We start from the raw sequence: 17511 nt of genomic DNA on the forward strand, positions 1-17511 counted from the left end.
GAAGAAGAAGAAGAAGAAGAAGAAGAAGAAGAAGAAGAAGAAGAAGAGTTTGGATTTATATCCCCCCTTTCTCTCCTGCAGGAGACTCAAAGGGGCTTACAATCTCCTTGCCCTTCCCCCCTCACAACAAATACCCTGTGAGGTAGGTGGGGCTGAGAGAGCTCCGAGAAGCTGTGACTAGCCCAAGGTCACCCAGCTGGCGTGTGTGGGAGTGCACAGGCTAATCTGAATTCCCCAGATAAGCCTCCACAGTTCAGGCGGCAGAGCGGAGAATCAAACCTGGTTCCTCCAGATTAGATACATGAGCTCTTAACCTCCTACGCCAGTGCAGCTGCTCAGATCCTGACAGGGCCTCACTCCAGTTTCTGAGGTGAATCACACACATTCAAACCACCAGGACGCATACAAATGCAACTGCAAATGATTCTATCTTTATCTGTTCATAACCCATATCCAGCCAGTGCATCAGCTGCATTGGCTCCAGGTTCAAGGTGATGGTACTAACCTTTAAAGCCCTAAACAGTCTCCGGCCAGTATATCTGCAATACCTACACCTCTCTGATATACCTCTTGGAGAGAATTACGCTGGGGAAATAACCTCCTGGAGATCCCTGGACCCAAACTGATCTGGCTGTCCTCAACCAGGGCTTTTTCAGCCCTGGCTCCAGCTTTGTGAAACACTCTGTTGAATGAAACTAGGGCCCTGCAGATCTAGCTCAGTTCCACAGGGCCTGCAAGACGCCCCTTCCACACATGCAGAATAATGCACTTTCAATCCACTTCCACAATTTTTTGCAAGTGGATTTTGCCATTCTGCACAGTTGCAAAGTGCATTGAAAGTGGATTGAAAGTGAAGCCTATGGTTGAGGACATCAACAGTGTTCCATCTTAAGTTGGCCTCCCCTTTTCAGTGCTTTTCAGCCTTTCACGTTTTCAATTCTCAGTTCTGAAGTTTGCTTGTTTGGGTTTCTTCTTGTTTGGTGTCTTTTTTGGTATATCCTCATTTTTGACTGGTTGTCGATTACTGTTGATAATTGGAAGCCATGTTGCTATCCCAATACAAAGAGCAAAACCTATGGGACTTTTCAAACACCATTCAACAATCCCCCAGACACTTTAAACTCCTTCCTCGCCCCCACTGCCCCACTCCAGTTTCTGAAGTGAATCGTTCACATTCAAACCACGGTGACACATATAAATGCAATTGCAAACAAACTCCATCCCGACAAATGCAAATGTGTCTTCTCCCCCTCCCATCTGGGAGTTAGGAAAAAACAGCTATCCAACTACACAGCATACTCTCTACACTTTGCTATGGAGAGAAACACATCTTACTCTGACTTGCCTCTGAAAATGCTAGCCACAGATGTGGGGAAAATGTTAGGAGCCAAAACTACCAGATCACAGCCATACAGCCTCTTTAACAATTACTGGAAATTCCTGAATGGTCCAGGATAGCCTGATCTCATCAGATCTCAGAAGCTAAGCAGGGTTGGCCTTGATTAGTATTTGGATGGGAAACCATGATCAAGGAAATCCACCACTGCTATGCAGAGGCAGGCAATGGCAAACTACCTGCATTAGCCCATGTGAAGAAATGGCTCCCTCTTCCCTTTGAGGTTCACAGAGAACATTTTAAACAATTTTTTTCTCTGAGAACTAGACTTCCAGCCCTGCTCAACCACCCATAAGAGGTGCTGATACAGATGAGAGATAATTGGGTGGATTAAGCCCACCCCTTTTCCAAGCAAGTATCACAGATTTGGAGAATTTAAAATGATAGGGACATCAGGAAGAGGCTACCTGGAACCAGCAGGAAATTATTCCTCTACCCAGACTGACCAGGTCAAGGGGGTGTGGACTGGAAACTGATAAAACTCTTGGGGACAAAGAGTGAGTCTTTCTTCTGGCTGAAATCAAGGAAGTAGACAGAGCTCATCCCTGGAGTTCTGGAAGAAGCAGCCATTTTGACCATATGCTTGCCCAGGGAGCTGGCACAATCTTCTAGGTAATGGGAACTCTGAGAGAGCAGTAATAATCTATGCTTGAGAGCCTGTCCTACTTTAACAACTGATAGCATATCCACAGGGAAAGGAACAGAGGAATTTGTGTTTATTTTAAACTTGTTCAATCTGGTGCTGTGCTAAAAGTATGCTTGTAAACATTTTATTATTTTACAAATACTTTTTAATGTGGGATGCTGGTAGCAGTTCTCTGTACAACATAGATGTCCACTGTCTTGGGCACACTATTTTAAAAGGAGGATGTCAGGAGGAAGGCTGGCAGTTGGCAAGCAGTTATTCCTCCAGGGGTGCACCAGGCTGTAAACCATCCCTGTGGTACCCAGCAGAGGGGAAGTGGCCAGAGAGGAAGCGGGAGACAGGGAGGCAAGGTCTCAGAGTTGGAAAGGAAGCAGGGGGCCCTGACCCTCCCCAGCAGGAAATTCCTACAAAGGTCAGGTGGTGGCAGCAGTTACCCCAGAGAGGGAGGGAGAGAAAGAGAGAGAAAGCCCCTTCCAGGAGAAGTTCTACCTCTGGTAGAAGGTTGGTTGAAATAGGGCTTGCAGGTCAAAGCACGTCTGTTCCACCACAGCCTCTTCCCTTGAAAATCCTATGGGGTGATCATGAGTTGGCTGCGACTTCATGGCGCTTCACACACACACACACCTCTGCAGTGGCACAACGGGGAAACAATTCCAGGGGAATAGTGACTGACAGATGAAACAACACAGAAGACTCCAGTGTGACCGCCCCATTGCCAACATGCATGGTTCTGCATTTTCAGTGACAATGAAGGTAATGAATACAGAATGAAAGAGAAAGAAGAACAAAAATGCCTTTATAGGATAGCCTATTACATATTTAGGAAAGCATCCCATTTCATAACTCATGCTCAAAACCCACTCATCTCCACTCTGCCCATATCCCTTGCTGACCTCTGTGTGAGAACCACAATCATTTCTCAGTAAAGCAGTGCTGTCCAGTAACATGTTCAAGGAAATAAGAGAATATGGTCTGTGCTTGGCATTAGGAATTTAAACAAAGAATATGTCTTCATTGTTACTGACAGTAACGGCTCATCGTTTGGGAATGATGATTATCAGATGGTTTTCATTTTGGCATTTCAATGGAGCTGTTTTTTAAATTTGTTTTCATGCGATTTTAGAGATGTTTTACTTGGCTGGTAAACTATTTGGTGCACCATTGGGTGGAAAGGCTGATGATCAATGTAAATATCAATCAATCACCCACTGTCAGGCACACCACAAGCCAAGGTGAAGGAGCCATCCTGGGTGGTGGATGTGAAAAAACCGGGGCTGGGAGACTGAGAGGATGTGTACACTACACGTAAAGTTGCCACCCCAGGTGTGGGAAATGTTTGGAGATTTGGGGGCAATGCCTGGGCAAGGCAGAATTTGGGGAGGGGGGAGGGAAGGGAGCTCAGCAGTGAGGTAATGGAATACAGTCCACCCTCCAAAGTTGACATTTCTTCCAGGGGAACCCATCTGAAGACTGATTGTAACTCCAAGAGAATCCCAGGTCCTACCTGAAGTTTGGCAGCCTTGGCAGCATGAAACAAACTGTTGTGCTCCTGGGCACCTCCCACAGCATTTCTACAGGAACCCTTGCCCATGTTGTGTCCACATTAAGTGAATGGAAGCAGACACCATTCAGATTTTCATCTCAGGAGCAAGTGTCCCAGACATGTTTCATTACTCTCCCTCATTTTCTAAACATCTGTGGGTTGTTATATGCCTCATGGTTAGGGTTGCAGGTGAGAGGTGGGAGGTAGAGTTGCCAAATCTGGATAGGGAAACTTTGAGAAATTTGTGGATGGAGCCTGCGGAGGACAGGAACCTCAGTGGGATACTGTGCCATAGTGCTCACCCTCCAAAGCATCCATTTTCTCCAGGGAACCTGATGTAGTCTTCAGATGAGCTGTTATTCAGCATGATCCCCTGGTCTCACCTGGAGGTTGGCATCCCTATCCATGGTATATATGCCTACTTGCCATGGGGCGGCCCTTCCAGCTATTGTTGGATGGCAGAAACCTATGAGCCTGAACATCTAGAGTCTGACATTTCTTCATTCCTTTAAAGCAGAGGTGTCCAACGTTGACGCTGCAGATGTTCACGGACCACAATTCCCATCAGCCCCTGCTGGCATGGCCACCATGCCAGTAGGGGCTGATGGGAATTGTAGTCCATGAACATCTGAAGCACCAGAGTTGGACACCCCTACTCTAAAGGGTTCCCTCCAGTTGTATGAATCCTTGATCCTAAAAGTTAGCTTCTGGAACTTGTTCTAAGCCATCCATTTGCCCACTAGCCTGCCCAGGTCTGGCTGGGCACCTGCCCTCCTGTCGGGGAGGACTCTATCATTTCTATTGTTTTTGGAACATACTCCTTTGTATCCAAGTGACTCATGCTGTGGGAAAGGGAGATGAATGGAGGAACCTCACACATGTGGCAGTGATTAAGGCAAGTTGGTTTTAAATTACTCTCTGTTACAGTCTGACTAAAAGAGGAGGTGGGAGGAAGGAGCCCCAGTATCTTCAAGGCCTCCTTCAGTAAAGCTCCATTCCTTGACCTTGTACTCCGGAGAAATCTTTGGCCTAGAGTGCTGGCTACGAAAAGGTTGGGGGATGGGACTGCAATGGCCAAGTGTTTATGAAAATTTAAAAGAGGATGGGAGGGAAAAGCACCTCATGATGAAACTCCCACAGCTCAAGGCAGCAACAATAAAATTCTGTGATAATGAGGAATGAATGAATAAAACAAACGGGGGTTTCTAGAATCCCTCTGCAGATAGGATGCTGCATTGAGAAGAGCAGAAATTAATCAGACTCTTTGAATACAAAACTGGTAGCCAGCAATTACAGGCAGTGACTAGGATATCTGACCGCTATTCAGCCAGGAAAACAGAGAAAGACTAAGGAAGGAACATTTTCAAACAACACACTCTCAAATCGTACAGAGGACAACAGAGGAAAGAATATTTCCAAACAACACTCAAACCCTGTTTCCTCAAGATAGGAAAGATGGTTTTTGTGTTTTTAATGTATGTTGCTTTTTGCATTTTATCTCTGTTTGTGAGCTGCCTTGAAGAAAGGTGGTTCATAAATGTTTTCAATCAATAAAAGTAAACAGTCCAATTCTCTCTCTCGAGCTTCACTGCAGCTGTTTCTCTTTAACATCATAGATGGGGATGCTGAGACAAACTGCTGTTGTTTAAAATTTTAAATAACCATTTCAAAAAACCCTCTCAGTCTCAGTTTTCCTGATCTGTAAAATGGTAGTATTACATGACAACCTGAGTCCAGTGCTAGGTCTTCATGTACAATTTTTAGAATTTAATTTTAGAATCCTGAGTGTGTAGATCCTCAGACTGAACTGGTTCTTCTACAGGCAGGCACACCACTGGAACTACTGGGATAGCAAATAATTATGTCTAGCTCCACCTCTCTGTGGGAGCCCTTTTGAAACTGTCTTCTTCCTCTGAGGAAGAGCCATTTTGTGATTGGCTCCAGCTGGTGAACTTCTGTCTGTCAAACAAAAGAAGTAGATCCTTCATGCTTGACATTTCTCCACCCTATGAAACAAAGAAGCTCCCCCACAAACACAGTTTCCTCTCTTTTGTGTAAAAACTCTTTTTTTTAAGTTTTAATAAATGTTTATTCAGCATGACAACAATACAAAATAGACATACATTGTCTCACAATTAAAATTTACAAGAAATTTACTTAAAAAAGGGTAAGATGGATTCCCTTCCCAATACATACGTCCCTATTTGGGATTGTCACATCTATAATGATCTACTTATATAACTAAACTTAGGTTTGACTTCACCAACCATATTAACATTCTTTTAGAAATTTTTAGTAAATTTTACTAGCCCTCTGTCTTAAAACAACATAACATAACCTCTTCCTATCTTATACATCAAAAGGAAAAAACTAAAATTTTCGAAAACAACATTGGTCAGATATATTTTAACTCAAATAGTTTCAAATCTATTTATGAAAAAGAAAACTCTTTCAGCGGAGTCCAGCTGTCTTCTTTATCTTCTTTTATTTTCCTGCACATCTTTTATTTTGCAAAAAAGCAATTGTCAATAAATCAAAGGTCCATATAATTCCATAATTTAACATTACCAGTCATTTAAGGAGGGAAGTTGCGTTGGGATTTCCAAAGTACTTCAGCATCACTATCTCAATACGAGCTGCTGCTATTAGGTAAGTCAGTAATTTAGAAAAACAAGTAAGTTTTTTATCATTGTATAGCCCTAGCAAATATACTTCCGGTAACATTTTGAAATTAAGTTTTAAAATAACTTGTATTTTTTAATGTATTTTTTTCCAAAACCTTTGCACTTTCCCCTACACTCTAACCACCACATATGATAGAATGTCCCCACCTCTTTTCCCACATCTCCAGCACACAGCCGTGATGGTAATTGTTGTTTATTTTAAATATTTTTAGCGTGACCGTGATATACCATCTATGTATCATTTTTCCTGTGTTCTCTCGAATATCTATACAAGCTTATTTGGTTGTATGCATTTTTTCCAAATATGTTCCCAACTTTCATCCTAATGATAGATTTTTTTTTTTTAGGTTTTTTACTCCACTAATCAGACTTTCTTTGACTAGTTCCTCTTCTGTATCTAATGTCAAAAGTAGTTTATATATCTTTTACTTACTGTTTTTTGATTTGTTTGTATTATAATATCAAAAGTAGATGGTTTCATGGTAAAACCCCATGTTTCTTTATCTTTTTTGAAATAGTGGTTCAATTGGTTGTAAGTAAACCACTGACATATTCTACCTCCTATTACAATCTGTTTTCTATCCTTCAATGTAATTTGGTTATTGTGATGGGTGAGTATTTCTTTATATGTTGGCCAATTTCTGTTATTTATCTCTTTTATCTGTAAGGATTCCATGCGGGATACCCATAAAGGAACATTTCTATATAGTATATCTTTATATTTGTCCCAGATTTTTGTGTAAAAACTCTTGACTCCAAGATTACTGCTGAATTGTCTCCGGACTATCCAAGATTACTGCTGTATTGTTTCTGGACCATCAACCCCACCTCTCCACCCACTTTCATGTCCCTCCAATCCAAAGGTAATCTAAGACCCTAAAATTTCAGTTCTATGCATACCAATTTGGCAACAGCAGTCTCATAACAATGCCTATTTACTCAGAAGTAAACCTCATAGCTTTTGTTTCTTTCCAAATTCCCTAGGCATAACTGCAATGAAATATAGAGGGACTAAGGCTGCCATCTCTTGATTGAGGAGTACCTGCAGATTTGGGGGTAGAACTTAAAGAGGGCTTGGAGGGGTAAGAGACCTCCATGGGGCAAAATGACATAGAGTTCACACTCTAAAGCAGCCATTTCTTCTGAGAGCAACTGACCTGTCATTCAGAGATCCGTTGTAATCCCCTTGGAGACTGACAACCCTAAATGGCCATACTTGTGAAGAAGCAAGCATATGAATGGATGACATTGTAAGAATTGCTCCTGGGTAAACATGGCCACAAGTATTTTTGCCTGATCCTAAGCAGGTCGACATAAAAGCAAATCCCACTTATTTCAATGTGATTTACTGCCAAATCCACGCGGACAGAACTGCAGCATATACCATTGCAAACGAAAACCACAGGGCCTTGGAAAAGTTCCAAGGCAGCTTCCTCATTCCTCGGCCTTGACCTCAAACCTCACAAGTTACACCAAGAAGTTTTGTCTCCTGCTTACAACAGCCATTTCCATACTCCGCTTCAACAGTGCCCAGTCCTGGCATATCATACAATTTTCATCACTTCCTCCTTTCTGATTGTTTCTTTATAAAAAGAGTTGCAGGGGTTTAAACCTGTCTTAAACCAACCCCTAGATTTAGAAATCCTGCTGTCTAATCACAATCAGGAATAGCGGTGTACAGTCTGAGTGATTTGTAGAAGAGGAAACAGGGTTGCTAACATCTAGGTGGAGCTCAAGACCTCCCAGAATTAAAGCAGATCTCCAGGCCAAAGACCTCCCAGAACTAAAACAGATCTCCAGGCCAAAGAGATCTGTTCCCCTGGAAAAAATGGCTGCTCTACAGCATTATATATTCCTAAGGTGCCTCCCCTTCTCTCCTCTCCTCAAATCCCCCCCCCCCCAAGATGTTTTCCCCACGGACAAAATTTTCTAGGGTAGACCTGGGATCAGGGTGTTTTTATCCCGGTTTCTCCCTTTGCACAGCTGCCCGTCAGCACGTTCAGGCCAGGAGGAAGAACTCCAGTGAATTATGCACGATCCCCCAGCTTATTTTCATTTTCCACATGAACGTTTACGTCATTTATGTAGTTTATGTAATTTGCATATGTTTACGTAGTTTATGTAGATTCTGTTTTTCCAACGTTCTGATTGGCTGCAGCTAAGGGGTGGGGAGAGCAGGCGGCCAAGACGGAAAAATAAGCCGGCCGTCTCTTGCGGTATTGGCGTGGGAGCGGATCGGCGTGGGCTTTTTCAAAAGAACCTTCAATTTTATCATTTTTTGAAAGCTGCGTGATAAGGCAAATCTCGTGGGGCGGGCCCAAGTGAGACCCAGAAGCCATGCGAAAGTCATGGCCAAACCGGGATGGGTCACTTCCTTATCCCAGGATATATTGGCCGTGGGGAAAATGCCCAAGTTCCAAACCTAGATCTCTAGGAACTTCCGAACCCTAAAAAATATGTTGTTTATGCTCAGGAGGGCACACCTGAGTTTTTACCTGATTCAGTAAAAATCTGTGATTTCGTGTCACTGCTGGTTCAAATTATAACTCTGTGAATCCTTATAAAACAATGTTTTATGTTACAGTTTATGAGTTTTATCCCAGGAAGACTTCAGAGGAAAGTTACAGCGCAATGCAGATGGAAGGTATAATATCAATATGTAGAAAATTACAGGTATAGTCTGTCTCAGACCAAAAAAAAATGTTAGTAGGTTTCTATATTCCTGCACCACAGAACTCAACATGCCAGACCTTTTTTTGTTGTAGAATACTCTGTCTGAGTTTCAGTGTCTACCTAGCCCACCCAGTCTCCTGCCCCCCCCCCCCTCAAAGAACAAGCAGGACCCAGTGGGGGCAGCAAAGTGCCCTCCCACCTGGTTTGGAAGCAGCCCAACCAGTACCCTGATGCCCTCCCCACCAAAAAAACCAAGCAGGGCCTGGTAGGGGTTCAATAATGCACAAAATAATGGTTTTGATGAAGGAACGGCACGAAACTGAATGATAATTCTGATATTCATTTGGGACTATCATGTGAAAGCATGTGATTTTCTCAGCCTCAACAGATCCTACTAATATCTTTTCTTCGTGAGACAGAGAAAACAGGCAGCACCTGTACAATGCCATTCGCAAACACAAGCTTAAAAATAATTTGAATTCATTTACACACATTATTAATTCAACCCATGGTTCAGATGAACCCCTGCAAATTGTTTTCTCTCGTTCCATTTTTGTGGCACTAAATGGCAAGCAAACATACCCATACACTTATTTACACAAAGTTCTTATTTGCCAGTCTCTCTTAAATGAAACTTGTGCAAAGGACCTTGCCAACACATTGTGCTCTAAGGATCTGTATTGCATTCCTGCCATTTTTGATAACTCTCAAAATAAGGCTGGGCTGCCTTGGACTAGTGAACTCTTCATCGGAAGTATTTTTTTCTTCAGTTTATTCATTTATTTCCTTTACATCCTACCTTTCTAGAGAGCCAGCATGATGTAGTGGTTAACAGCAGGTGGATTCTAATCTGGAGAACTTTGGAGCAAACAAATGATAAAGATTATAAGATTTTATAAGGTCTCTCTAGTAATCAGAAATTGTTATTTTTTGGATCAATTATGTTATGTAATATGTCTTTAAAATAAAATGGTGGGTAGATATTCTCTATGCAGTAACTTTTACTATTTTCTATTATTTTCTTTTTCTCTCTCTCTGATCTGTTTAATATAAGTTGAAAAATAATTTTAAAATTATTATTTTTAAAAGTTCCAAAGGTGCCTGCAGGCTTACAATGGTTGCATAGCCCTGTTCTATGCCTTCCATCAGACTGGGGTGGAGCTGTCACCATTTTCTTTTTATCAGCTCTGCTTTGTGATGCAAACATACAGCTTTGGCTGCCAGAGGTGGACTGACTGGTTAGTTTACCCTACTGCCCCAGAGAACTGCTGGCTGCCAGAATCAAAAAGAGCCAGGCCCCTGAAGGGGTTCTCAGCCCAGATTTTCCCAGCTGAGTGCCAGCTCACCAGCTGCCACCTCCTACTCCAGAGCTCCTGTTGCTGGAGGTCCTCTCAGTTGGAACAGGTGGTTGGGATTTGAGAAGTACAGTTGTCCCTAACAAGAGAGGCACCACGCTGAAAAAAAGAGAAACAAATCCGTGGGGTGTTGTTGTGTGGTTTCCAGGCTGTATGGCTGTGTTCTATTAGCACTGTCTCCTGACCTTTCGCCTGCATCTATTGGCTGGCATCTTCACAGGATCTGCAGCCACAGATGCAGGTGAAATGTCAGGAGAAAATGCTATTAGAACACGGCCATACAGCCCGGAAACCACACAACACCTCAGTGATTCCGGCCGTGAAAGCCTTCGACAGAAACAAATCCTTTTGTATTAATCATTTAAAATTTATTCCAAGGTCTAATTGTTTATAGGGTCATAGAAGGTGTTGACAAGGCATAACCTAGCCTGGGGGTTAGATAGCCCCTTGTTTACTGTGTACTTATATTTATGTAAAGAATGTCTGTGTTTGAGACATATCATTGTAAGGGTATACAAAGTAAAATTGTAATAAAAATATCACTGTGAAGGTAGGAATACCTTTGTGTTTATTAAGCATTATTTAGATAAAACTACGTTTCACAGTATTTGAGCCTTAAAGGTACAGAATATTATTTCTGATATCCTCCAGTTCAGGCCAAGGAGTCTCCAATTAGAACTGATCTCCAGACTAGGTGCATCAGTTCCCCTGGAGAAAAATGGCAGCTCTGGAGGGTGGACTCTGAAGCATTGTACCTCACTGACTCCTTTCTAAACCCCAACTACCTCCCCAGGCTCAACCCCCCAGAATCTCCAAACTCGAGGTGGCAACCCACGCAAAGGCCCATCATCAGCTTGGCTTGCTCCTGTGCCCGTCCGGCCCTGAAGACCGTGCGTGCATTTTGGCGGTTGCAGATATGCTCAAGGAGCGTTCCGCGCGCCCCAAAATGCATTTTGAGGCGCGCGGTACGCTCCTTGAGCATATGCAACCCCCAAAATGCAGAGGCGCCCTCGTTCCCCCTGCTGACAGACTTGGCTTTTATTCCCCACCCCCCTTCCTTCACCCGCTTTTCCAAATTCTGCCCCTCCTCACCCACCTCCAAACCCCCTTCGTCTGGCAGGGCTGAGGCAGGACCCCAGGCTTCCTGCTCCAGCCCCACAGAAGGCGGCCCCCTTTCCCTTCGCGAAGGAAAACCCCGCCGTCTCCGAGGTGCAGCCTCTGCCTGCGAGCCAGATGATAAAAGGCTCAGGTTACAATTCCTGGGTGGCTGGCCGGTCGGTCTCCTGCCAGGCGGGGAAGGCGGGCCGAGGCGAGGCCACAGGGAGGGAGGCGACGAGCTCGCTCGCAACATTTGCGCCTGGCCGGAGTCAGCATTTCCAACGGGTTGAATTGTGAGAAGAGTTTCAGGCTGGCGGAGGGTTGTTTTCCCCCTTTTTTATTCCAGCGTTCTTGAAAACCCATGAGAGGAAAAGAAAGCGAGAGGCCTGCCCTGCCCAGCCATGACTAGGAGATCGCGCTGGAGACATTTCCGCGGGCGCCAGGGGAAGGGGGACCCGCGTTAAAGTGTGTGCTCTTGGACTCAGGTAAGGACTTTCCTTCCTTCCTTCCTTCCTCCTTCCTTCCTTTAGGGTCAAGTAGGTCAGAGGAAAACTTGTACCAAAACCTGCCCGGAATAGGGGTTGGAAACAATGAAGCAGAGTTAAAGGGCAGGAAAAACACAAACTTGTCTCTTGCATTAGTCTTTTTTCCTCACCACCACCATCAGCAGCAGCAGCCAGCAGAGGTGGTTGGTACTGGCTGAAAGGACACCATTCCAAATGAAATGGGGACAGGCGGATGCTCTCCATTCATGCCTGGGGTTGCACCGTGTTATTTTCGACAGGGTGGGGTGGGGAGTGTGGAAGGACAAAGGAACTCAAGTTAATTAAACCTGTTCTGTTTGGAGGAAGGAGTCTGGATATGTTGAAAGGCAGGAGGCAGCTTGCCAATTATGGGATCGACACGGCCCTTTTCAGAAAGAACTTCTTGATCAGATCTGGCATGTAAAAAGAAAGAACTGGCTTCTCTGCTGTTGTCTGGAATTCTAAGAATCTCAGCATTTGTTTGAGGGGGGTAAATGTACATTTTTATCCTGACGGGTAAGAGACAAAAGTTGACTCTGTTGAAATTTGTTGTCGCAAGAGAGCGTTGCAGATGCTGTGGGCTGCCCAAAAAGTGGGTTGCAGATCAAATTAAGCCTCAACTATCCTTAGGAGTTTAAACGACTAAACTGTGGCTGTTGTTCTTCGGTCACTGAATGAGAAGACAAGTCACTGCAAAAGATAATGATGCTAGGAAAGGTTACTGCAGCCAGAAAAGAAAAAGACCCAATATGAGATGGATTGACACACAAAAAAAGGCAAACCACCTTAGCCCCTCAAGACCTGCTGAGGAAGGCTGTTAACAATAGGGCGGTTTGGGAGGATATCGATTCATAGAGTCACCACGAGTTGGAATCGACTTGACAGTGCTTAACACACACACAAGAGAAGCTTGGTAGTTTCCAGAAGATGCTCTCCATCAACTTGTTCGAAAACAGAGCCCCCGTCTAAACTTCTCAGATCAGGAGTTCTGGACTCTCTCACCTGTATCCAACAAATCCCCTTAGTCATCAGAAGCTGATCCCAGTAGCTGTGGTTCAATTTAATGTCTTCACAGGGCAACAAAAAGCAATTTGTTGCTTAACTTTCACCAAGTGGATTATGCTGATGCTACAGTCATGAAGAGTGAGTTGCTTGTTTTGGAAAGATTAATGCCACAGACCCTGACCAGAATGGCCCAGGCTAGCCCAATCTTGTCAGATCTGGGAACTTAAGGTGGGTCAGCCCTGGTTTGTACTTGATAGGGAGGCTGCCAAGAAAGTCCAGGGTCTCTATGCAGAGGCAAACCAACTCGGTTTGTCTCCTGCCTTGAAAACTCTGTGGGGTCTCCATAAGAACTGTGGCTTGATGGTGCTTTTCTCCACCAAAGCGACAAAGAAATTGTAGGACATGGTGTTAGCACTGGGTGGTGGGAGAAGAATCTCAGACAAGGATCAACCTTCAGTTCTTTCGGCTGAATCAGGAAGGTCTCTCTCTCTTTTTTTAACAACAACCATTTTTTCCTGCCAATATACTGTCACCCAGCTAAACTGCTGCAATGTGAAGGAGTAAGTGATTAATAACACAAGTATAAAATACCCATTGGTAAAGTGCAGGAAATCACTCCAGACTTGCAGGGAGCAATAGCTCCCATCCATCCATTTGGCAGTCATCAGATCACCAACCTGCAGCATATGTGCCTATCATGAGGCAAGATGGGGAGGGGGGGGGGTAAATTTTGGCTCTTTAAATACAAAAGAGGGAGGAAGAAATGAATATATTTATTTATATCCTTCCTTTCTCTCCATTGGAACCCAAAGTGGCCTACATTGTTCTCCTGTCCTCCATTTTATCGTCACAACAACCCTGTGAGGTAGTTTAGCCAGTATAGTGTAATGGTTAAGGGTGTCAGACTAGTTTCTGGGAGACTCGGTTTCAAATCCCCACTTGTGCCATGGAAGCTTGCTGGGTGACCTTGGTCTAGTCTAGTGACTCTAATCACTCTCTCAGCCTAACTTCCTCACAGAGTTATTGTGAGAATAAAATTACAACAGGAGAATGGCGTCAGCTGCTTTGGGTCTCCATCGGGGAGAAAGCTGAGGTATATATGAATTAAAATAAAAAATAAATATTAATTTATGCTGCAAGTGTGGGGCTCACCCAAGCAAGTTTCTACGTCAGAAGAGGAATTCATACCCTAGATTTCCTAGATTTGACACTCTAGCCCAGGGGTAGGGAACCTGCGGCTCTCCAGATGTTCAGGAACTACAATTCCCATCAGCCCCTACCAGCATGGCCAATTGGCCATGCTGACAGAATTGAATTCCTGGTTTGTCTGGAAAACAGTTCTAACTCCCACCCCTACACCATATGGGTTCTATGACCCATATCGATGTAGCCTGCTACAAAGTTCTTATGCACAAAGTCCATTATAATAAGCAAGTTAAACAAGAACATGACAATGTTCAGTTCAGCAAATCTGACGTGGGAGAACTTCTGAGTGACTCATGTGGCTCATTGTCCAGTCAGAGAGAGATCCTTCTAAATGTTCCCCCTCAGGGACCAAATTTGCTCTAGTTTTTTGTTGGCTGTAGCATTATTGGCTATTTTACAGACATAGAAGATGTCCTCCTTTGCCCCACAGTGTTAGCAACAGGAGGCTCCCCTTAAGAACTTGGTGAACACACCTTCATTTTAACAATCAATGGTGGATACTGATAGAGGCACAGCCAAAACTTTCCCATCTTCCCACAACATTAATCCTAAGGTAAGACTGCATCCAATGGGCTAGTTTTATCTGTAATTAGGTAACAGGCTTAAGGGGAGGTGATCCTCCCAAATTTGTTTGAGACAGAGATGTTGCTGTATTGAAGGGGTCATCAAAAATCAGTTGACAGGCCCTCCTAAAAGGCATGGCTAGCAACTGGTAGTTCTTGGCAGCATCTAAACACATTTACAAACTTCCCTCCACACCCATCTTGGAAACTGCTGGTCCAGCTAGCCCTCTTTCTCAACAGTTTTGCATAGATCTTAACATTCCTTAACCAGAAAGGGCATAGAGCAGGGGTAGGGAACCTTTAACACTCAAAGAGCCATTTGGACCCGTTTTCGACGGGAAAAGAAAACACTTGGAGCCGCAAATAATTTTTGACATTTAAAATAAAGAGAACACTGCATAGATTGGGTTTTTTTAACCTTTTACTCCGCTCATTCTGAGAAGCGCATGAATGTGCCCGCCCTGCTGCCTGCAGGGTGGGCAAGGATGAAGCCGGCGGCTCAGCCTCGCCGGCCGCCGGGAAAGCGCCCGCCCCGCTCTAACGGGGCGAGCGAGAGGGGAAGCCTGTTGGCCTTATTGGCCGACAATGAGCGGTTGAATGCGCCTGCCCTGCTGCCTGCAGAGGCGGAGCAGAGATGAGGCTGGTGGCAGCTGGAGTGGAACCACAGTGCAAGGGCAGAAGAGCCGCATGCGGCTCTCGAGCCGCAGGTTCCCTACCCCTGGCATAGAGGCATTATTTCAAACAATTTTCTCAGACCTTGTGAAACAGCAAAATCTTTCCCTGTTATTACTCCCTTGTTAGCGCATTGCCAGCACTTGGCATCTCTTTGTTATCTCAGAGGATTAGGTAGTGTTTACAATATCAATTTTAATGAGATCATGATCTGAGATCATGTTTTGCCATATCTGGCCTACTGGAAGAGAAAGCACAGCTGTGTTTTGGCAGTGAAGGCAATATCAAAATCTGCAGCATTTCAAATTTCAATTTCAAATTCAAACATTAATGTTTTCAATGTGATTTTTTTTTAAAAAAAATCAGAGAATCTGGAATTTGAATTCTTAAGATGTGATTTGGGATAAGTGTCAACTTTTAAGCATTGTTAAGAATAGCATGCCAGTTGTTCAGGGTGAACACTCCAATACTGATTTCAAGTAAGCAAATAATGAAATATGCCATAAACATTTGATTTCAAAATTTGCACAGAAATCTCAAGATAATATTTGGGAGCAAATTCGGTTCAGCCAGTGAGTAAGAGCCAGTTCTGGGGGGTTCAGCATATTTTTAAGCAATGGGGAAGTTAAACTACTGTTCTTGAACCTCAATTTGCAGAGCCATTAAAAATCTTCCAAAGGACCTTGAATTCCCTAAAATGTGTTTAAAAACAAACACAAAGAAATACACCTTGCTTTGAGCAAAACAAAACAAGAATCCAGTGGTGTTTTAAAGACTAACGTTTATTCCAGCTCTAAACATGTCACTTTCCTCTTGAGCTGATCATTATAAAGGAAATGGAAACCAATCTCTCTTTTGTTTAAGGATAGATTCCCCCCCCCCCCCCCCAATTGTCTCAATAGGTTCCTGGAATTTGACTTTCAAACACTTATACCTTTTGGTCTCTAAGGTGGTCTCCATTATAACTGAAATTTAATGCATTTCTTCCACATCCTCTGTTAAGATTCAGAGCTTAGCATTGTAGACACCAATGTTTATCTGATTTTTACCTGCTTATCCAGCAGGTCAAGAGATGACTCTGCTCTTTTCTCTGAGATCACAAAAACCAACTTCTTTGTTCTCATAGAACACCAGTCTAGCAATTTTGTTATTGAGCTTGGGCTTCTTTGGGCCCTTCCTTCCCCCACCCCCATCCTTGATGCTAAATTCTGTGGTCAGCTGTTGCCTAATTGCAAAGCAAGGACAGACACTCCCAAAACTGAAGGAAGAATTTACCTGTAAGCAGCCCTGAGGCTGCACCCACAATCTGAGGGTTTTGTTTTTGCTTCTCTGCATTTTAAAGAGATTCTGTAGTGAGTGGAATTGGAAGCAGCCTTTCATTTTTTCCATACAAGAGCTGAATGCCTTTTCTGATTCCAAATTGGCTCAGGAGGGAACAGGTTAAGGGCTCCATTCCATATCTACAAAAGAGGCTCTTCTGAAAGAAAAGACATTTGGAGATGCAGATACTGAGTAGTTGCCTATGAAATCTCATCATTGTGGCCGACTTCCCTTTTTAAGTATTGAGGTGCCATCTGCTACAAAACAAACACTATTACAACCTCAATATCAGTGGAAATGAAGAGTTCACGCAATTCACCTAATTGCTCCCTTGTAGTTCTTTGGGAACTAGAGATTATTTGATCCATTATGACCGGGCAAACGGTTTGAAAATGGACAAGATCTACTAGACCACGGCCACACAGCCCGGAAAACCCACCAGAACCAGTTCGAAAATGGTTTGATAGAGGCTTTTCTCCCTACACTGCACATGGAGTCTTTTTACACTCTGGGGAAACAGGATTAGCAAGGTTTTTGAAGTGATATCCTACATGACTTGTTTATTAAGTTGAAGAAATGAGACTGGTGTAAAGATTGCAACTGCCCAAATATTTTCCAGACCACTTTCAAATCACTCAAAAAACAAACAACAACACCCACCCACCCCCTGTCTCCAGCCTGAAAAAATTAGAAAAGAGTGTACCACAAAAATCTATGGTACAGTGTTCATCAATTGTGAATTGCAATTTGGGTTTAAATGTAGCAGACAACTGTAAGATTTTGGCTCCAAAACTTCTCACTCCAACTCTTCTGAGGCAATTCTGAC

The 17511-nt window shown here is 43.6% G+C and overlaps 1 protein-coding gene and 1 long non-coding RNA gene across 2 annotated transcripts in view; one reads left to right on the forward strand and one right to left on the reverse strand.

Annotated features, from left to right (window-relative positions):
* Positions 1 to 17511, reverse strand: part of LPAR2 (lysophosphatidic acid receptor 2) — a 67911-nt gene that overhangs the window by 19492 nt on the left and 30908 nt on the right. The window lies entirely within an intron of this gene.
* On the forward strand, positions 11744 to 16861 carry LOC125430039. Its single transcript, XR_007244087.1, has 3 exons — positions 11744 to 11880; positions 12247 to 12248; positions 16850 to 16861. It is a non-coding gene; the product is annotated as an uncharacterized LOC125430039 (long non-coding RNA).

The sequence above is a fragment of the Sphaerodactylus townsendi genome, linkage group LG03 (assembly GCF_021028975.2).
Source record: "Sphaerodactylus townsendi isolate TG3544 linkage group LG03, MPM_Stown_v2.3, whole genome shotgun sequence".
Lineage (NCBI taxonomy): Eukaryota > Metazoa > Chordata > Lepidosauria > Squamata > Sphaerodactylidae > Sphaerodactylus > Sphaerodactylus townsendi.